This window comes from Stegostoma tigrinum, unplaced genomic scaffold (genome assembly GCF_030684315.1).
Source record: "Stegostoma tigrinum isolate sSteTig4 unplaced genomic scaffold, sSteTig4.hap1 scaffold_162, whole genome shotgun sequence".
Taxonomy (NCBI): Eukaryota; Metazoa; Chordata; class Chondrichthyes; order Orectolobiformes; family Stegostomatidae; genus Stegostoma; species Stegostoma tigrinum.
This window is the reverse complement of record NW_026728103.1, coordinates 436,984-459,430: the sequence shown is the minus strand read 5'-3', so window position 1 is coordinate 459,430 and position 22,447 is coordinate 436,984. Positions and strand designations below refer to the sequence as shown.

The 22,447-nt window shown below is 44.0% G+C and overlaps 1 long non-coding RNA gene across 2 annotated transcripts in view; it reads right to left on the bottom strand.

Annotated features, from left to right (window-relative positions):
* Positions 1 to 22,447, bottom strand: part of LOC132207806 (uncharacterized) — a 54,017-nt gene that overhangs the window by 9,956 nt on the left and 21,614 nt on the right. For both annotated transcript variants that reach the window (XR_009443851.1, XR_009443852.1), the window contains one exon: positions 22,262 to 22,335. This is a non-coding gene — a long non-coding RNA (uncharacterized LOC132207806). The remainder of the gene's footprint in view (positions 1 to 22,261; positions 22,336 to 22,447) is intronic.

The following is a 22,447-nucleotide window of genomic DNA, read 5'->3' as shown; positions in this document are numbered from 1 at the left end:
AGATGGACAGGCCATGGAGGCAGATCTGGAGCCAGTCAAGGTGAGTGTCGGCAGGGAGTTGGGATGGGGTCGGTCAGTTGAGGGAAGATGGACAGGTCACAGAGGCGTGGATGAGGCTGGTAGGTAGGAGGTGGGAGTGGGGAGTGGTCAGTGAGGTTGGAGGAGCAGAAAGTTGGGAGAAAGGACGGAGAGGTCAAGGAAGAGGGGGACAAGCTTCGCTGGTTTTGGGATGAGGTCAGAGGTGGGGAGATTTTTAAGCTTGCAAAGTCCACACTGAGACCATTGGGCTGCGGGGCTCCCAAGCAAAATATGAGGTACTGTTCCTGCCACCTTCAGGTGGCATTGTTGTGGCTCAGGATGGTGAGGATCTCCAACATGTTCCGATTAATAAGGAGCAAGAATTAAATGCTTTTCAAGCATACTGGTGGATAAATTACCAGCGCCCATTGAAATTTATCCCAGGTACTATAAGAGGCAAGAAAGGAGATTGCAGAGGCCTTGCAGATATATTTAATCGCTTAGTGACCACATGTGTAGTGCTGAATGACTGGAGGATAGTTAATGTGTTTAATTTGTTCAAGACGGGGAGCAAAGATTGGCCAGGTAATTGCAGAAGAGATAGCCTGATATCGGTCGCAGCAAAATTACTGGAAGAAATTCTGAGGGAAAGGACAAATCAACACTTGCAAAGGAAGGAACCATTGGGCTAATCAGCAGAGATTTGGTCAAGAGAGATCCTGTCTGATGAATTCAGTTGAGTTCTTTCAAATTGTGCCTAAAAATATTGATGAGGTCAGTGCAAATGAAATGGTTTGAATGAAAATCAGTGAAGCCTTTGACAATATTGCACATGGAAGGCTGGTTCAAAAGGGAGGAACCCACGAGATTGAGACAAGTCGGCAAAAATAGATCCTAAACTGGAGGAGAGTAATTTTTTGTGATTGACAGCCTTTGACCATCAGCAGACTGCAGGGATCGCTGCAAGGCCCATTACTGTTTATTCTGTACATTAATGTCTTGGTTGTGAAAGTAGATGGTATCATCAGTGAGGTGGATGGTCTCAGATGACGGTCTGATATTGATCGGCTGATAAACTGAGCACCGCAATGACAGATGGAACTTATTTCTAATAAGTTTGAAATAATACACTGTGCGAGTTATGGCAAGTGAAGGACATACATAATGAACAGGAGGTACAGGCAGAGTACTGAGAAACAAAAAGGACCTTGGTACACAGAGTGACAGCGTGGTGAAGACAGATGAACTGGGGCCACGTCCTCACAAGGTGAATTAGTAGATGTACCCAAAAGGATCTATCCAGCCGAGCAGGGGTGTTGGACCCGAAACAGCAGAGACTGGCAAAGATGTTGAAGACATCAATTTAAATAGACAAGGCAGGCAACAGCATGGCAAGAAATGAAGTAAAAGTGATTAATTGAACTGTACTTATTTCCATGCAATGGACTTGACAGGAAAGGCAGATAAACTCAGAGAATGGATGAGGACATGGGATTGGGACAGCTAACGTATTACAGAAAAAAAAAAGCTGAGGGAAAGAAAAGGCGAGAGCTCAATGTACCAGGGTACAGACACCACAGGAAGGTTCGAAGGGGAGGCAAGTTAGGAGGGGAAGAGGTATTTTTGAATTGGAGAAACATGACGGCAGCGTTTAGGGAGAATATTCCAGGGGTTTGCCCAGCAAAACTATTTTTGTGGAACTGAGAAATAAGAGTGGGCAATTGCTTTGGTATAATTGGACAACCCAACAATTGGTGAGAAATTGAAGAGCAAATATGTTCAGAGGTCTGAGCTATCTATCAGAACAATGGGGGTGTAATGGTAGGGGATTATAATTTTCCAAATTGAGACTGATACCACACAGTGTTATGTGCTTTCAGTGGGAGGAATTTGTTAAGTGTGTTGAAAAATAACTCCCTCAAACAATACGTAGGCAGCCCGACTGAAGAAGGGGCAAAATCTGACCTCCACGTGCGAAACAAGGTCGGGCAAGGGACTGATGAGGTATTGAGGCAGCACTTTGGCAAAGAGATCACAATTTTATTAGTTTGAAAACAGCTATGGAAAAAGATTGGCCTGGTGCACAAAATAAAGTTATAAAGTAGGTCAAGAGCAATTATGATGGTATTTGACGGGAATTTTCAAAAGACGGTTGGGGAGGCTTTTTGCAGGGGCATCTGGCAAGTTGGAAGCTTTCAAAATCAAGAGGTCAGAGCCGGCATATTTCTGTTAGTGTGATGGACGATGCTGACAGAAGTAGGAAACTCTGAATGATTCATGATATAGAGGCTCTGATCAAGAAAAATGGGACACTGCTGGATCAAATTAATCCCTTGAGGACTATGGGCGTGTAGGAATAAACTTTATGTGGAGGAGCAGAGGGATCTCGGGGTTCATGTGTACAATTCCCTGAAAGTTGCCACCCGGGTGGATAGAGTTGTTAAGAAGGCGTATGGTGTGTTAGCTTTCATTAACAGAGGGACTGAATTCAAGAGCCGTGAAGTTATGCTCCAGCTATACAAAAGCCTGGTTCGGCCACATCTGGAGTATTTTGTCCAGTCCTGGTTGCCTCATTACAGGAAAGATGTGGAAGCGTTGGAAAAAGTGCAGGGGAGATTTACCAGGATGTTGCCTGGAATAGAGGGAAGGTCTTACAAGGAAAGGTTGAGAGAGCTAGGCATTTTCTTTTTAGAACGATGAAGGATGAGAGGTGACTTGGTAGATGTGTACAGAATGATCAGAGGTATAGATAGAGTAGACAGCCAGAGACCTTTTCCTAGAGTGGAGGTAGCTATTATGAGGGGACATAGTTTTAAAGTGAGTGGAGATAGATATAGGGGAGACGTCAGAGATAGGTTCTTTACTCAGAGTTGTTAGGGTGTGGAATGGATTGCCGGAGAGGGTAGTGGAGTCGCCCTCACCAGGGCTTTTAAGCAGCTATTAGACAGGCATATGGATGATAGTATAAGTTAGGGGTGGAGGTTGGATAGACCTCAGGATTAGGGTAGAGGTTCGGCACAACATTGTGGGCCGAAGGACCTGTACTGTGCTGTACTATCTATGTTCTATGTTCTATGAAATTGGGAGAGCAAAGATGGGGCATGAGATAACTTTGGCCGATAAGGTTAAGGAGAATCCGAAGAGATTCAATGAGGATATTAAGGGCAAAAGAGCGACTGGGCAGAAAATGGGGATTCATACAGATTAAACAGGCCACCAATATAGGCAACCACAGGAGATGGGTGAGACGCTAAACAGTGTTTCATATCAGTACTCACTGTGGGGAAAAACCCGTAAATTCAGGTAAATAAAGAGCAATATCCTAAAAGAGTCTACACGACAGAACAGTGATGTTGGATGTCTTAAAAAGCTTGATCAAGTGTACCTGATGTCTTTTGGGGAACCAGGGATGAATCTGTTGGACCCCGAGCAGAGATATTTCACTCAAGCACAGGAGGTTGTGGGGTGACCTTTTACAAGTTAATTAATGCCCGAGGAGCATCAATAAGATGAATAGCCAACATCTCTCCCCCAGGGTAGGGGTGTCCAAAGCTAGAGGCCATAGGTTTGAGGTGAGAGGGGAAAGGTTTAAGGAGACATGAGAGGTAACATTTGCCAAACAGTGAATGGTGCATATATGGAACGAGCTGCCAGAGAAAGCTACAACATTGAAAAGATAATGGGGCAGGTACATCGACAGCAAAGTTTTGAAAGGATATGGGCCAAACTCAGGCAAATGTGACTTATTCCGTTCAGGAAACCTGGGCCTGATGGATGAATTGGGTCACATAGTCTGTTTCTGTGCTGCAAAATTCTATGACTCCAATTACTGGAGAAAGAGACGACTAAGACGAGACATGTTGCAGACATTGAAGCAAGTTACAGAGATAGGGATGGTAGTCAGGATTGGAGTATATTTCAAATGTATGGAGGGACTGTCGAGCGGGGAGGTGGTCACAGAAATAGGAGCAGTTAGTGGAGTTGGAACAGTTGAAGACTCTGGTCCACAAGAGTCTACATTTGACCACATAGACACAGCCATGGAGGAGGAACACAGAGCAGAAAGATCAGAGGCAGCATTACCGCCCTCTTGTTGGAGATTTGCTTTCACTTTTATGTTGATCCTCACAAAGACAGCACAGGCCTGCAATGATAACTGAACTTCCTATGCTATCTTTGGAAGGCATACTACAAAAATGCTTAAAGTAGGCCTCCCATGACAGTAGTGAACGAGTTTGGCTCAGTAATTAGGGAAAGAAGTCTGCCATTCTCACTTGGTCAGGTCAGACCCACAGGCATGTGGCAGACTCTCAACTACCTTCTGGCTTGCTGTGCCATTTCATTCAGTTCAAAGCAGTTTAGGCTGGGTAATAAGTGCTCTCCAGGTAGAGACACGCACATCTCATGAGTGAATAAATAATAACTGGAACCACTGTCCTGGTCAATCACGCCGGCAGGTTTATGGACAGGCCTGTAAACTGACAGAGAGGATGCTGAGACGGGGGTCAGGTGAAAGGAGATTCCCAGACCAAAGCAAAAGCTGAAGAATTATAGCAGCACGGTGATGTTGGTGAAGACAAGCAGATCGGGATAGGAAGCAACAAAACTGTACATTTGTGAATTGGTATGTGTTGGGGAATTTTGGTAAAATATACCTCACAATGTTCCTTTTGGGAAGGGCAAGGTATATGCAGTACGATAGTGTCATTCGAAGGGGAGCTCGGAGATTGTTTGTGTCAGCGTTCTTTTGAATAACACGTTGTGCAACAGGCTAGGGACGTAGCTGTCCCAGATCGACCGCTGTATCATGAAGTTGAGTAAATGAGTAATGTCACACCGAGAGATCCTCAGGGAAATAGTGGAAAAAGTGGAATTCAAAGGAAGTATGAAGTTTTGAAGTGATCATACAAATTACAAACAAAAAGAAACAAGGCCAGTTACATGAGTTTTGTGGGGGGGGGGGGGGGGGGGGAGAACCGGCCAAGTTAAACAGTGTAAAGAGACTGTCATGTATGGCCGCAAATGAACACAGAAACACATTTGAAGGAACAGTGTAAAATATTAAAAAGATATTCCACTGAAACAGGCAAAACCTCAGCAAGAAATTCCTATGTGCATGTCACTCGGAATAAATGATCAGATGCAATTAATACAGGCTGAGAAGACAACCAAAAAATACCCTAAAATTCTGAAGAGGAACAATGTGGATCAAAAAATGACAGCAGACTACCTAAGTATAGAAGTCGGTGTTAAACAGATTGTAAGGGGTCTCTTCGGAGGAGGAACGTGGTAGGAAGTGGATCATTGTTGGGGTTCCGTGAGATGGCAGGATCAAGGAGTGTTGAAGGTAGTGAGAGCGTTGCAGAGTGTGGCAAGGGCCTGAACAATGTCACAAACCCAGTACGAATTGCTGCACTGTTTGCAAAGGGTGTGGAGGGAAATACACCCTTTTATTTCTTCATTCCTGGGACTCGGCTATCACTGGATGGGCCAGTATTCAGTGCCGATTGCACTTTTGAGTGAAGAGTCAGCCATTTTGTTGTGGGTCTGCAGTCACATGTCGGCCAGGCCTGTTCAGATGCTGTTCCCCAAAGGGCATTCGTCATTGAGTTGAGATTACTTTTTTTTTACAAAAAGATGATCAACAACGGACATACCATTCATGATTATTTTTATTGAATTCTAATTCCACAATCTGCCCAGGTCCCCAGAACATTATCTATGTCTCTGGATGAACAGCCCAGTGGTATTATCACTAGACTGTGGCCGACCCCACAATGGAGTTGGTTGAAGTGATATGGAGTGTTACAGAACATGGAGACCATTACAACTGCAAAGCACGTTGGGTAATCCATAACAGGTTTCAAAAATGGAAACTGTCAAAGCGGTATGAGATATACCAGAGACCAACAGGGCAGGTGGCGATGAAACAGGTTCGATATTGTGAGGAGATGTCACAACAGGAGGATGTTAGGGGTTCTGTCATTTACAGACATAAGGAATGCTGTAGGGACTGGATGAAGTCACAGTAATGAGGGTGTGTTTGTTATTTGAGGAAGAGGTGCCAACACAAATGCAAAAATGGAACATTCACCGAGCACACAAAGACCACACATATGAATAATCACAATAAAGATCAGCTCCACATTCATGTCAGTTGTGTGTGATCTTACTACTCAAAACACCACAGCATAAAACCTGCTCTCCACACAACACTGACTATTTACAATTCATTTGATGAAAATTAGATCATAAATAACCGGCCATTTGAAGTCCACAGGATAAATAAAAGCTCCCCACAGATCATGCACAATTTGTAATTCACAACATATGAACCAGCAGTCCACACAGAATTACCGAGACGCAGGCGTGAAAGGATGGGGAGGATTTAAAGAGGAGGGAAGAAGAGCTTAACGAGATGTTAAATGGGTGCGAGTGTATGAGTGGAAAGAACAGGGTGGACAGACTTGGATTGTTTCTGCTTGAGGGTCAGTGGCTGAGCGGGCAACTTGTTGAAATATATAAAACTGAGAAGCAAGGATAGTGAATAATCGGAGTCTCTTCCCTCAGGTGAAAAATATCAAATACAACAGTCATAAGTTTAGGCTGAGAGGGGAAAGTTTAAAGCAGGCATGAGAGTTTTTAGAGGTGAGTAAGTGCCTGGAACAGATTGCCAGGGTATTTGGTCAAAGCAGAGATGAGAGCAATGTTTAAGAGACATTTGGACAGATACATCAATGGGCAGGGAAGAGCGGGATATGGATTATGTGCAGCCAGATAGCATTAGTTTCAAATAGTATCATGGTCATTGCAGAAATGATGGGCTGAAGGACCTGTTCTGGTTCATGACTGTTGTATGCCCTATACCCTAACAGGTGAAATTAAAGCTTTAAAATTAAACAAAGAACTGTGAAATCTGAAGATCTGAAACAGAACAGAAGTTGGTGCACAAAGTACGTAGGTTGGCAGCGTCTGTGTAGAGAATTGAGCTCTTCAGAAATGAGAGACATACAGATGCACACACACAGAGACATGTCTAGCCATTAAAAAAAAACAAAGAATAAACTCAGTTCCCCGCAGAGAAATTAAAACCAGCTCTGCACACACGACTGACCAGAGTCCACAAGGTCAATTGCAGCCTTCAAACAGAAATGACCACAGTCCACAGAATAAAATCAAGCTCTACAGGCAGAACTGACCATTTACAATGTGTAGGATTAACCAATGCCATACACAAAACTACCTGCTTACAGTCCGCAAGATAAATAAAAGCTTCCCAGACAGTATTGGCCATTCTCAGGTCACCGGTTGAGAACCAGCTCAATTGATCCACCTAACCATTCAAAATCCAGGGATTAAACCCAAACCCTAGACACAATTAGTGAAACACAATTTGTTGGTGTGAACCCACTCCCCACTTCTGCAGTGTTGGGGAAAACAAACAAAGAAGAAAAAAAGAAATTAAAAAAAAAAGAAAAAAGATAGCAAAAAGAAAACAGCACTTTTATAATCTCCTGAGTGCTGGAGAATGACTGAGAGCTGGCTGGGCATTGGCAAAGTTCTGTGCAGGAGTGAATAAAGGGTGACTGAGTAATGGCATACCGGCCTCGGTGCAGTTATATAGAACATAACAGCACAGTACAGGCCCTTCGGACCTCGATGTTGTGCCGACCTGTCATACCGATCTCAAGCCCATCTCACTTACACTATTCCATGTACGTCCATATGCTTTTCCAATGACGACTTAAATGTACCGAAAGTTGGCGAATCTACTACCATTGCAGGCAAAGCGTTCCATTCCCTTACTACTCTCTGAGTAAAGAAACTACCTCTGACATCTGTCCTATATCTTTCACCCCTCAATTTAAAGCTCTGCCCCCTCGTGCTCACCATCAACATCAGAGGAAAAAGGCTCTCCCTATCCACCCTATCTAACCCTCTGATTATTTTATGTTTCAATTAGGTCACCTCTCAACCTTCTTCTCTCTAATGAAAACAGCCTCAAGTCCCTCAGCCTTTCCTCGTAAGACCTTCCCTCCAGACCAGGCAACGTCCTAGGAAATCTCCTCTGCACCCTTTCCAAAGCTTCCACATCCTTCTTATAATGCGGTGACCAGAACTGTACACAATACTCCAAGTGTGGCCGCAACAGAGTTTTATAGAGCTTCACCATAACCTCTTCGTTCCGGAACTCGATCCCTCTATTAATAAAAGCTAAAACACTCTATGCCTTCTTAACAGCCCTGTCAACCTGGGTGGCAACTTTCAAGGATCTGTGTACATGGACACCGAGATCTCTCTGCTCATCTACACTACTAAGAATCTTACCATTAGCCCTGTACTTTGCCTTCCGGTTACTCCTACCAAAGTACATCACCTCACATTTGTCTGCATTAAAGTCCATTTGCCACCTCTCAGCCCAGCTCTGCAGCTTATCTATGTCTCTCTACAACCTGTAGCATCCTTCGTCACTATCCACAACTCCACTGACCTTAGTGTTGTCTGCAAATTTACGAACCCATCCTTCTACGCCCTCATCCAGGTCATTTATAAAAATGACAAACAGCAGTGGACCCAACACCGACCCTTGCGGTACACCACTAGTAACTGGTCTCCAGGATGAACATTTCCCATCAACTACCAGCCTCTGGCTTCTTTCAGCAAGCCAATTTCTGATCCAAATTGCTCTATCTCCCACAATTCCATTCCTCCGCATTTTGTACAATAGCCTATTGTGGGGAACCTTATCGAACGCCTTGCTGAAATCCATATACACCACACCAACCGGTTTACTCTCATCTACCTGTTTGGTCACCTTCTCAAAAGAACTCAATAAGGTTTGTGAGGCACAACCTTCCCTTCACAAAACCGTGCTGACTATCCCTAGTCAATTTATTCTTTTCTAGATGATTATAAATCATATCCCTTATAACCTTTTCCAACACTTTACCAACAACTGAGGTAAGGCTCACTGGTCTATAATTACCAGGGTTGTCTCGACTCCCCTTCTTGAACTGGGGAACCACATTTGCTATCCTCCAGTCATCTGGCACTATTCCTGTAGACAATGACGAGTTAAGTATCAATGCCAAAGGCTCGGATACACACAATAGCAGTTTACAACACAGGACTGACCAATGGCAGCACACAGGTTGGAAACAAGTCCTCACGCAGAACTGACCATATGCAGTCTGCAGACACACAAGAGCGAAAAATCAGTGTACAGGACTAAAAAAAAACTTTCTCCGCTCAGGAAATGAACTGTTCGCTCTCCAAGTGCTTCTTTCAAAAAAAAAAGTAACACTTCACACTTGAACAACTGCTGGCAGTCCATAGAATGAAAACAATCACAACCGAACAAGCAGAGACCTGGGCACTCACAATCCACAAGAAAATAACAGACTGCTCCGTGTACAGAACTGGCCATTCATCATTCACAGGATAAAATAAATCTTCCCAAACACAGGACTGATATTTTGCAATGAAAAGGAATTTTAGAAACAACAACATTTCATAGGATGTACGCTGCCCATCTACAGTGCACAGGTCAATGTCAAAGGATATGCTCCCCCTGCCTGGGTGAATGCAGCTCCAACAATACTCAATGAGCTTGACACTATCCAGCACAAAGCAGTCTCATGTTTGCAATGATATTTACTCACTTCACGCGTAACACACTGCGACAGCAGTGGCTACAATCTACAAGGTTCAGCAGCTGCAGCTTTTCACAAGACCACAAACAGCCTGGAAGAAAAACAACAGGTGTATGACATGAGCAGTATTTCTAAGGGCTCCTCCAAGCCATGCTCCTTCCTCCCAGCGCCTGTGGCTGTCTGCACTGCCAACGGATTGCAGTGGGTCAATCAAGGCAGCTCACAAATAAAAACAGAAGTTGCTGGAAAAGCTCAACATGTGAAAAGAAATCAAAGTTAACATTGCTCAGAAGCACCACCACCTTCTCCAGGCAATTAGAGATGGGAAGTAAATGTTTGCCAAGCCACTTATGTCCACATCACATGCATGAATGTGTGCCAAAACTCAGACAATTCATGTCTCCCTTCATCCCCTTTGCATTCTCTGCACAGCTCACAATCCCATCTATGGTTTGGCCATCAATAAACACAGAAACATTAGTTTTGATCTGTACATCTCATTGGTCGAGAGATTACGAATAGCTGGAACCCAAACATGAATCCTTCCTCAAATTCACAAAGTACAACCTGCAAATTCACAAATCAACAATTTATTAGCATGTGCTTTTCTGTCTGTTAAACAATTCTCAACGCATGCCAGCACATCACTTCCAAGTCCATGTGGTCAAATATGCTGATTTGCTTCTTCAGTGGGACCCTGTTAAAATGGATCTGAAAAGTCAAATAAAGTTTCCTCCTACCTCCAATTTTTTGGGGATAGAGATAATAACTCGAAGTTTGAATGTCATTATGGAAAGTGAAAAGGATAGTGCAGAAGTGTCTAAATTTGAGGAAAACCACCTATCATTACACCACTTCTATCACTCGACATTATCACACACGAGGCAGGAGCTGGCACATATAGACTGGGGGAGGAACTGCTTGCAGTGATTCTATTTTGGAAAGTGAGACTATTTTCAAGAGATACAATGAGAATCCAGGGTCACTGTGTTCCATGAATGAATGACATGAGGATGAATGAGCATGAACGACAAAGGCAGCGATATCATGAGTTTCATAAAGAAAATATAGCACAACGAAAAAGGGTAAAGCCCTTCAAAATTATAGTTTACAAAAGGAGGTCCTTAAAATTGGAGAGCAAACCATGGCCATGAAATGTCTTTGGCAAGTACTGTTCAGGAAAAAAGCCACAAGGTGTTTTATACGTATACTTAGAGTAAGAGAATTACCAAGGAGAGTGGAGCCTGTTAGAAACCAAGGGGCAAATTGTCATAGAGTCAGAAGTAAGTGAGGTCTTGAATGAACACTTCTCATCTGTGCTCACAAAGGAGAAACATGTTGTAGCTGTGGATTTCAGTTAGGATGCTGAGGATCTAGAACGTGTTCAGACAAAAGTTGGGGGTGTTGTCCATAGTGAGGTGAATGGTCTCTGACTACAGTCTGATATTGATCAACTGATAAACTGAGCACAGTAATGGTAGATGGACATTACTTCTAAGAAGCGTGAGGTAATACACTGTGGGAGGTATGCTCAGTGAAGGACATACATAATGGGCAGTAGGTACACACAGAATACTGAAAAAACAAAAAAGGACCTTGGCACAAAAGTCCAGAGATCACTGAAGGTGTCAGCACAGATAGACGGTGGGGGGGGGGGGGGGGGGGGGGGTGGGCAGGGGTGAAAGCACCTGTACAGGGGGGGCGGGGGATCACATGTTCTGGCAAGGTGAATAGTTTGAGGCATTGAAAGTATTTCAACCAGTCTGTCAGGGGTGTGGGAACCGAAACAGCAGTGAGGCAAGAGAGAGGCTGGCACAGAAGTTCAACACAACAATTTAAATAGACAAGGTAGGGAAGAGCAGGGCAGAATATGAGGGAAAATTGATGAATTAAACTGCATTTATATCAACACAATGGACCTGACAGGTCAGGCAGATCAACTAAGGGCATGGATGGGGGCATGGGACTGGGATATCAAACATATTACAGAAACACAGCTGAGGGAAAGAAAGGACAAGCAGCTCAATGCTACAGGGAGGATAGAAGAGGAGACAAGATAGGAGGAATCAGGAAAACATGATGGCTGTGCTTAGAGAATATTCCTGGGGTTTGCCCAGTGTAGCTATACTAGCAAAACAGAAAAATTAGAACGGGTGATCACTTTGATGCAATTGTCCTACAGGCCCCCAACAGTCGGTCAGAAATTGAGGAGCAAATATGTTGAGAGATCTTAGATAATTGTGAGAATAATAAGGGTGTAATGGTCGGGGATTCTGAATTTTCCAGACCTAGACTGGTACTGCCAAAGTGTGAAGCGCTTTGATGGGAGGAATTTGTTAAGTGTGTTCAAGAAAACTCTCTCAAACAATATGTAGATGGCCCGATTGGAGAAGGAACAAAACCTGACCTGCACGTGTGAAACACGGTCGGGCAAGGACAGTGGTGTTATTAGGGAAACACTTTGGAAACTGACCACAATTTTATCAATTTGAAAATAGCTATGGAAAACGATTGGCCTGGTCCACAAGCTAAAGTTATAAGCTGAGGTTTGACCAATCTTGATGGTATTTGATAGGAATTTTCAAAAGATGATTGGGGAGGCTGTTGACAGATAAAAAGGACATCTGGCAAGTTGGAAGCTTTTAAAAAGTGAGATAAAACAAGAGATCAGGGCCAGCATGTTCTTGTTAGTGTGATGGACAATGCTGACAGAAATAGGAAACACTGGATGACTGGTGATAGAGGCACTGTGGTCAAGAAAGAGGGGACACAACTGGATCAACGCATCCCTTGAGGAGTATGTAAGTTTAGAAATACACTTTATGAAGGAAATCCGGAGGGCAAAAACAGGACACGAGATAACAATGTTGTGCCAACCTGTTATCCAACTAAGATCAATCTACCCTGCATACCCTACCTTTCACAATCCTCCATGTGCCTATCCAAGAGTCGCCGAACAGTCTCTAAATTATCTGACTCCATGACCATTGCCAGCAGCGCATTGTACACGCCCACCACACTCTGTGTGAAGAATCTACCTCTGACCTCTCCCCTCTCCCTTCCTCCAATCACCTTAAAATCATGCCTCCTCATAATTGTAATTTCTGCCTTGGGAAAAAGTCTCTGACTATCCATTCTCTCTCTTGCCTCTCATCATCTTGCACACTTCTATCAAGTCACCTCTCATCCTTCTTCACGCCAATGAAAAAAGCCCTAGCTCCATCAATCCTTCCTCAGGAGACCTGGCCTCCAGTCCAGGCAGAATGCCGAATTCTCCTCTGCACCCTCTCTGAAGCTTCCACACCTTTCCACTGATGAGGTGACCGGAACTGAACACCATATTCCAAGCGTGGTCTAACCAGAGTTTTATCGACCTGCAGCATAACGTCACGGCTCTTAAGCTCAATGAAAGCCAACACTCTATATGCCACCTTTACAACCTTATCAACTTGGGTAGCCACTTTGGGGAATCTATGGACGTGGACCCCAAGATCCCTCTATGCCCCCACACTGCCGAGAATCCTGCCATTTGGCCTGTATTCTGCACACTGCATTCAAATTCGACCTTAAAAACGAATCACTTTGTACTTTTCTGGATTGAATCCCATCTGCTACTTCCTTGTCCAGCTCTGCATCCTGTCAATGTCCTGTTACAACCTCCAACAGCCCTCGATGCTGTCCACAACTCCGCCGACCTTCGTATCATCGACAAACTGACTAACCCACCCTTCCACTTACTCACCCAAGTCATTCATAAAGTGCACAGGTCCCAGAATAGATATGGAGAAGCAAGGTGTTTGAGATTCTAAACAGTTTCTCATCAGTACTTACTGTGCAGAAACAAACAAAGAAACAAGGAAACCTACAGCACAGGAACAGGCCTTTCGGCCGTCCAAGCCTGCGCCGATCAAGATCCTCTGTCTAACCTGTCATCTATTTTCTAACGGTCTGTGTCCATTTGCTCCCTGCCCATCCATGTACCTGTCCAAATATATCTTAAAAGGCGCTAACGTGTCTGCGTCCACCACCTCCGCTGGCAACACGTTCCAGGCACCCACCACCCTCTGCCTTATCTAGACAGAAGGACTAGTAAATTCAGGGAAATAAAGAGCGATGTCTTGAAAAGAGTCCACACGACAGAAGAGTGCTGTTGGAGGTCAAGAAAAGCTTGATGAAGTGTATCTGAGGACGTTTGAGAAACCAGGGCTGAATTTGTGGGAACCCAAGCACAGATATGTCCCTCAAGCAGAGGAGGCTGTGGAGTGACATTTTCGAGGTTCATGAATGCCTGAACTGCATATAAATGGTGAATAGACAAGGTCTTTGCTCCCAGGGTAGGGGAGCCCAAAATTACAGAGTATCGGCTTGAAGTGAGAGGGGAAAGTTTTAAAACAGACCTGAGGGGTAACGTTTTCCCACAGAGAATGGTGCAAATATGGAACGAGGTGCCAGAGGAGGTGGTGGAGGTAAGTACAATTACAACAGTGAAAAGACATTGGGGCAGGTACACAGACAGGAAAGGTTTGTAAGGATGCAGGCCAAACGCAGGCAAATGTGACTTGTTCAGTTCGGGAAACCCGGTCAGCATGAACAAGTTGGGCCAAAGCGTCTCTTTCCGTGCTTCACAACTCGACGACTCCAATTACTGGAGGAGGAGACTCCCGAGATAAGGCATATTGCACAGACTGAAGCAATTTACAGAGGTCAGGATGGTGGTCAGGATTGGAATATGTTTCAAATTTATGGAGGGATTGCAGAGAGGAGAGGCGGTGACAGAAATAGGAGCTAGAATGATTGAAGACACTGGTCCACAAGACATGACACAGACACAGTCATGGAGGGAAAGCACAGAACAGGAAAATCAGAGACAGCATTACCGCCCTATCGTGGGAGATTTGCTTTCACTTCTGTTGGGCTGATCCTCACAAAGACAGCACAGGCCTGGATTGATAACTGTGAACTTCCTCTGTCGTCTTCGGAAGGTACAGTATCTCAAAGCTGAAAGTAGGCCTCCCATGATGACGTGTGATTGAGTCTGACTGTAATTAGGGGAGAAAATCTGCCACCCTCACTTGGTCAGGCCTACATGTGACTTCAGACCCACAGCAACGTGGTTGACTCACAACTACACACTGAAATGGCACAGCAAGCCATTCAGTTCAAGGGTAGCTCGGGGTGGGTAATAAACGTTGGCCAGCCAGAGACACCCACATTTCGTGAGTGAATAAATAATAACTGGAACCGTGCTGGGACCAGTGTCCTGGCCAATCATGTTATAATGTTTATGGAGAGGGCTTTCAACTGACAGAGAGGATGCAGGGACAGGGTTCAGGGGAAAGGAGATGTCCAAATCCAAACAGAAAATGTGATTGGAACAGCATGGTGATGTGGCTGAAGACAAGCAGAAAGGGACAGGAAGCACAGAGCTTCACAGAAACTATACATAAGTTTGTGACAGGAAATTGTAGTATAAAGTACATGATAATGTTACTTTTTGGAATGTTCAAAGTATGTGCAATAAAATGGTGGCATTCGAAAAGGAGCTTGGAGAATATTTTTGTCAGTGTTTCTTTGAATAACATGTTGTGCAACTGGCTAGGGACAGAACTATCCCAGGTTGACTGTTGTGTGATGAAGCTGAATAAATGAGTCATGTCACACAGAGATCCAAAGGGAAATTATGAAAAAAGTGGAATTCAAAGGTATAATGAAGTTTTAATGTGACCAGACAAAGAACAAGCAACAATAGAAACAGAAACAAAGCCAATTGTATGACATTGAGGGGAAGTGACCAGTGTAGACAGAGTAAACTAACTGAAATGCAAATGAACAGTGGAAAACATTTGAAAGAACATTGTAAAATATCCAACAAAAAGGGCATTCCATTGACAAAAGCTCAGCAAGAAATTCCTAGCTGTGTCTCACGCAGGGTGTAAAGGAATATATTCAATTGAAAGAGCCCTAGAAGACGACAAAATAAGCAGAACAAAATCAGAAGAAAGAGACTGTTCAGCAAAAGACAGCTACCAAAGTATGGAGATAATGGGAACTGCAGATGCTGCAGAATTCCAAGATCATAAAATGTGAGGCTGGATGAACACAGCAGGCCAAGCAGCATCTCAGGAGCACAAAAGCTGACGTTTCGGGCCTAGCCCGAAACGTCAGCTTTTGTGCTCCTGAGATGCTGCTTGGCCTGCTGTGTTCATCCAGCCTCACATTTTATTACCAAAGTAGTGACGCAGGTATTAAAGGGATTTACTAGCAGAGGAATGTATTAGGAACATGAAACATTGTCGGGATTTATTGAGATGATAGGAACAGGGAAAGTTGAAGGTGCTGGAGGTGATGAGTGTGTTACAGAAAGTGGCAAGGGCCTGAACAATGTTACAAATCCAGGAGGAATTGCAGATCTGGAGGTGTCTGTAGAGGTAGGGAGGGAAATATGTACTTTTATTTAAATCATTCATGGCATGAGGATGTCACCAGCTGGTCGAGCAATCATAGCCCAACACTAACTGCCAGAGCACAGCTCCGAGTCAGCCATGTTGCTGTGGGTCTGAAATCACATGTCAGTTGGAGCAGCTAAGAATGTCAGATGACCTTCACTAAAGGACACAAGTGAACCAGTTAAGTGTTTCCTGATAATTAAGAATGCTTTTATGGTGACCTCATGAATATCCTGTACAGCCACATCATGACATCCCAATCTCCTATTCCCAATGCTCTGGCCAATGAAAGCAAGCATGCCAAATGTCACCTTCATCACCCCATCTATCTGTGACACCGCTTTCAGGGAACTATGTATCTGTGCCCCTAAGTCTCCCTGCTTGACAACACCGTCTAGGGCCTGAACATTAGCTGTTTGTGTTCTGCACTGGTTTGTTTTTGCAAGATTCAACACTTCACATTTATCCACCTCAATCTCCATCTGCTATTCCTCATCCAATCAACGTGATAGATCATGATCTCACTGAATTCTTAGATAACCTCCTTCACTGTCCATGATACCACCAATTTTACTGTCACCCACAAACTTACTAAACATGACTCCTATATTCTCATTCAAATCATCAATATAAATGACACATAACATAACCGAACCTGGTGGCACACGCATAGGCCTCCAGGAAGAACAAATCTCTGCCAGCACCCACTGTCAAGCCAATCTTGTACACAACTGGCAAGCTTTCATAGGACGCCATGTGATCTAAACTTGCTGAGAACCAAGTACCACTCTGCCTTCATCTATCTCCTGGCTACCTCCTCAAAGCAAAATGAATCAACTTTCAAAGCCACAATTTTCCACACACAAAGCTGTGCTGACGAGCCCTAATCAATCCTTGCCTTTCCAAATGCATGAAGAGCCAGTCTCTCAGGATCTCCCCCAACAAACTACCCACCACTGATGCCAGTGTCACTGGTTTGTAGTTTCCAGGCTTTGCCTTGCAGCCCCTTGAGTGATGCAACAACATTACCCACCCTCCAGTCTTCTGACATCTCACTGTGGCTGTTGATGATATAAATATCTTGCTGGAGCAGCTCACAATTTCTTACCTCGCCTTCCACAATGTCCTGGGATAAACCTGATCAAGGCCTGAGGATTTATCTGCCTTTGTGCATTTTAAGACTCCTAACACCTCATGCTCTCAATTGTGGACTCTTTTCTAGTCATCACAATTTATTTCACCAAGTTCCTGAGGTGCTATATTTTTCTACACAGTAAATACTGAAGTGGAATACTTGTTTAGGATTGTATCCATCTCTAGTTATCCCACATATAATGGCTTTGTTGATCGTGAAGAGGCCCTATTCAGTCCCAACATGCTCTCCAGCCCCTGTTCAAACTCGTCAAAATGATTTTGAAAATTCAAGTTAACCATATCTCCCTAATGCCAATCCCCTCCCTCCCCTTACTTATTCTGCAATTGATAGCCACACCTAAAAAAATGCAATCGAACAGGATCATCAAAAAATTCCCTTTCATAAACTCATGTATCTTCTGTTGTTTCAAAGGGTGCAATTATTGTTTATTGTCATATTCTTTATAATACAGTCCAGTACATTTCTAACTTACTGTCAGGCTCAATGTTGGCTTCAGACTGACTGCACAAAGCTTTTCGGGAATTTATAAGTATCAATCTGAAAAAGGGCGCTTACAGGTTCAGCAGGTAATAGAGAAGGCAAATCAAATTCTGACAATTATTAAAAAGGGAATGAAGTTTAAAAATAGGGAGTCCTTGCTAAAATAAATAAGTTGAGTCAAACGATACCAAGAATATTATGAACAGTATGACAGCCCTTTGGAAAGATATCCTTGAATTAGCGACAGGCCAGATAAGGTTCACTGGGCTTATCTTGGGAATGGAGGGATTTTCTAACGAGGAGAGGTTAAGTCGTCTGAGCTTGTCGCATTGTCATTTAGAAGAAGGAGGGAGAAATATAATGAAATATTTGAGATTCTTAGTGTTTCTTTTCCCCAAACGGCATTAAAAATAAAACGGTATAGCTCAGCACCAGACCCTTCAGGCTACCACGGCTGTGCCTACCACAATGTTATTCTAAACTAATGCCATCTGCCTGCACATTGTCCATATCCCTCGATCCTCTGCCTGTTTATTGCATTTGTCTCAATCCCACACAACTTCATTCATGCGCCCCACACATCTCATTTGAAATTTCCTCCATGCCGGGCACCCAAGTATTTGACATTTTTTTCACTGGAGAAAGAGATTTTGACTATCCACATTATCAGCTAGGGTGATTCTTTTCTTTCCTCCTTCCTCTGCTTTTAACCAGAATCCAGGCTGTTTGAGTTCCTTTTCCTGTCCAAGCTGCTTCATCTGCAACTGAATCCTAGCCATTTCCAAAGAGTGTTGTCAGTCCCTTTCCTTTCCTCACAGATGAGGGTAACCCCAACTCCAGCCTGTCTGCCAATTCCAACAGCTTTGCCGTGGTCACTTTTTGCAAAGACGCCGAAGTCAATGCTTCCACCCCCAGAAATCTGAGTGATGACTGAAAGAGCCATTCCTACACAAGGCACGCCCTGTTTAAACCAAGGGAATGCAACACCCGAAACAAAAGACACTGACAACAACCACTCACCACCCTGGAGTCAATTAACCCGAAACCCAAAGTGGAATTGTAGAATTATTGTGGCAAGAGCGCCCAATCTGTTATGGGCCAGGCGGGAATTTCCTCACAAGATTTTAACAAAGTAGCCGAAACCCTAATTTTGAGATAGTCAGAAGGGTCCCAACCTGAAAGATAACCAAGTGTGGGGCTGGATGAACTCAGCAGGCCAAGCAGCATCTTAGGAGCACAAAAGCTGACGTTTCAGGCCGAGAAACTTCATCAGAAAAGGGGCCGTTTCTGATGAAGGGTCGAGGCCCAAAACGTCAGCTTTTGTGCTCCTAAGATGCTGCTTGGCCTGCTATGTTCATCCAGCCCCACACTTTGTTATCTTGGATTCTCCAGCATTTGCAGTTCCCATTATTCCAACCTGAAATGCCAACTTTTCTGCTCCTGATGTTGCCTGGCCTGCTGTGTTCTTCCAACTCCACACTTACCTTTCGACCCTAACTTTCTTATTTTAAAGAGGCAGATGTCATGTGGGTGTTCCAAGTATGATGCACTTGGTTTGAAGCAAAACAAATTTATTTAAACACGCCAATTAAAACATGAACAGAAGAAAGTGGAATTTAGAATAACAAAATATCGGAAAGCCTAACACACCCAATACAGTAACTATTACGAATTAACTGTTCCAATCTTGTCACATCCCATAAACACACCCGTTGGTTAAAAGGAAATTCCAAACACAGATTCTTAAAGGCAGGAGGGAACAACATCCAGAGAGAGATTTCCGAGAAAGCCAGTTAGAAATTATTTATTGAAGCTTGCAAACCTTCTGGACGCACAAATCTCATGGCTGCTGTAGCTGGAATAGAAGTAGACAGCCTGAACTGGCCACTCCTCTTCCATTGTTAAGTTGCTTTTCAAACAAAAAACCCAAAGGCCTAAAACCCCCGAACACTTCCCACTTCTGCATTTACAAGCAATCTTCAAAAAAAAACGACAAAGTAACCCTTTTAAAGTCACACACTACACCCACCTACCACAAGCTGAGACCCTTGTAAAAGTGGAAACAGCTTCAGTACTTCCAGTATGGTGCTACACTCTGTACATACCCATGAAAGACCGAAGCATCCCCTGGGACCCGCCAAAAATATTGATCCAATCCCCAGGACCCCCGGAACCCACTGGAAACACCAACGCACTCCCCGAGACCCACAGTAAAAACTGATGCAAACCCCAGGACACCATGGGACCCACCGTAAATACTAACACATTCCCCATGGTCCCTTTTTCATCCTGGCCTGCTCACTGGGGCCCCTAAACATACGTAAGATCATAAATATGAATGAGGAGCAAAAGTAGAAGATATCTGCCCACTCAAACTTGTGCTACCAATAACTATGACCATGGCTGGTTCTCGAACTCAGTCCTCTCATCTAGCTGACTCCCTATACCATGTGCTCTCTTTATTCCCGTAACTCGATTAAACTTCTTCTTGGAAACGTTGAATGGTTTGGCCTCAACCACTTTCTGTGGCAGTGAATTCCACAGACTTGGAGGCAATGGCCTATTGGCATTATTATTGGACTATCAAACAACAGACCCAGATAATATTCTGGGGAATATTGGTTCTGGGGCCATGGATTCAAATCCCATCATGGCACAGGGCAGAATTTGAATTCAACAAATACCTGGAATTTGGAGTTTAATGATGATTATTGAGAAAACCCATCAGGTTCATTCATGTCCTTCAGGGAAGGACACTGCCATCCTTACTTGTGCTGGCCTACACGTGATTCCACAGCCACAACAATGTGGTTGACTCTTAACTGCCCTCTGGGCAATTAGGGATGAGCAATAAATGCTGCCTAGCCAGAGACGTCTTCGTCCCATGAAAGAGTGAAAAACAAAATCTCTGGCAAAGACATTTTTCCTCATTTCAGTTCTAAGTGGCCTATCCTGTGTCCTCAGACTGTGAGCCCTGCTTCCAGATCCTTTAGTCATTGGGAATATTGCTCTTACTGTTATTATGTCTAGACCTGTTAGAATTTTATACATTTTCATGAGATCCACCCTCATTTTCATAAACAACATTGAATACTCTCCTAATCAATCCAACGTCTCTTCATATGTCAGTCCAACCTGGTATCAGTCTGGCAAGCATTGCCTCTATGGTCAGAACATCTTTCTTCAGATAACAGAAGCCAAAACTGTACATAGTACTCCACATACAGTCTCACAATGGCCCTGCACAAATACTGCAAGACCTCCCTGAATCCTCTCCCTACTAAGGCCAACATACCATTTGCCTTCTTCAACCCCTGCTGCACCTGCACCCACTGTGCAAATATGAACACGCTCACTGGGGAATCTCTATACACACTGACTCATTACCCCACAAATCCTTTATAATTAGGAACACACTCCCAAAGGCACAAATTCCCGAAACTGTCCTTGGACACACCTGAAAATTACGGTCAGTCACTGGAGACTCACTGTGGTCTCTCTGTGGAAGTTTATTACACAGACACACCACCCCCAGACCCATGTAAACGTGGACACCAACTTATGTAAATGATGACACACTGTCAACAACATTCTGTGAAATACACCCTGCGAGAATCCTGGCAAATACTAACAATTTCCTTGTGAGAAGCCTCTACAAACTGACACACTTCTTGGTGATTCCTGGTGAACTCTACCTCATTACATTGGAACACTTTTTTTAAAATACTGACACATGCACAAAGATCCCCTGTAAATACTGACAGTCCCACTGAACTCAAGTAAACAACATCAGAAGAAGGGTCCCAACCTGAAACGTCAAGCTTTCCTGCTCCTTGGATGTTGCTTGGCCTGCTGTGTTCATCCAGCCTCACACCATGTTATCACCACGTCACCCTAGACCGGCTGTAAATGCTGACAGACTTCCCTGGAGATGCAGTGCAGAGACTGTTGTATTCCCTCTGGAACACCCAGTAATTATTGACACGTTCTCTTTGGATTCGCTGCAGATACTGATATACTGCCCAGAGACCCCTCAACATACTAACACATCGTGCACAAATTCCCTGTCAACATTACTCACTCCCCAGTCCCTCCTGTAGATACTGAAACACTCCCAGTCAGGTTCCCAGAAATTGTTAACACACTCCCAATGGATTTGTTGTAAATATTGATGCACTCTCCTGGGATTTCCTGTAAAAGTCCGTCACCTTTCTCAGGAATGCCCTTTAAATATCAATGCCCTCCCCAGAAACACCCAGGAAATGCTGAAAATCCTCCCCAGGACATGCTGTAAATACTGATGCATCCCCTCTGGACCCCTGTAAATATTAACACACTCATCCTGGATTCCCTGTGGATACTGCTTTTAAGAGATACAGAGCCACATCGCCTAGAATCAGATCCTTCAGTCCAACCAGTCCACACCGACCATTAACCCAAACTGAACTGGGGCCAAGCACAGGAAGGTGGAACATGCCCCTCTGAATATTTCTTTTTCACGTACTTACCCAACTGCCTTTTAAATGCTGTAACAATACCCGCACCCAGTACTTCCTCCGGAAGGCCATCCCGTACATGAACCCTGTGTAAACAAAAATAAAATTCCATGCATTTATTAAAATCTTTCTCCTCTCCCCTGATAAGTATGACCCAGCCTTGAAATCCCCACCCTCTTGAATTGCAATCTGCCATTC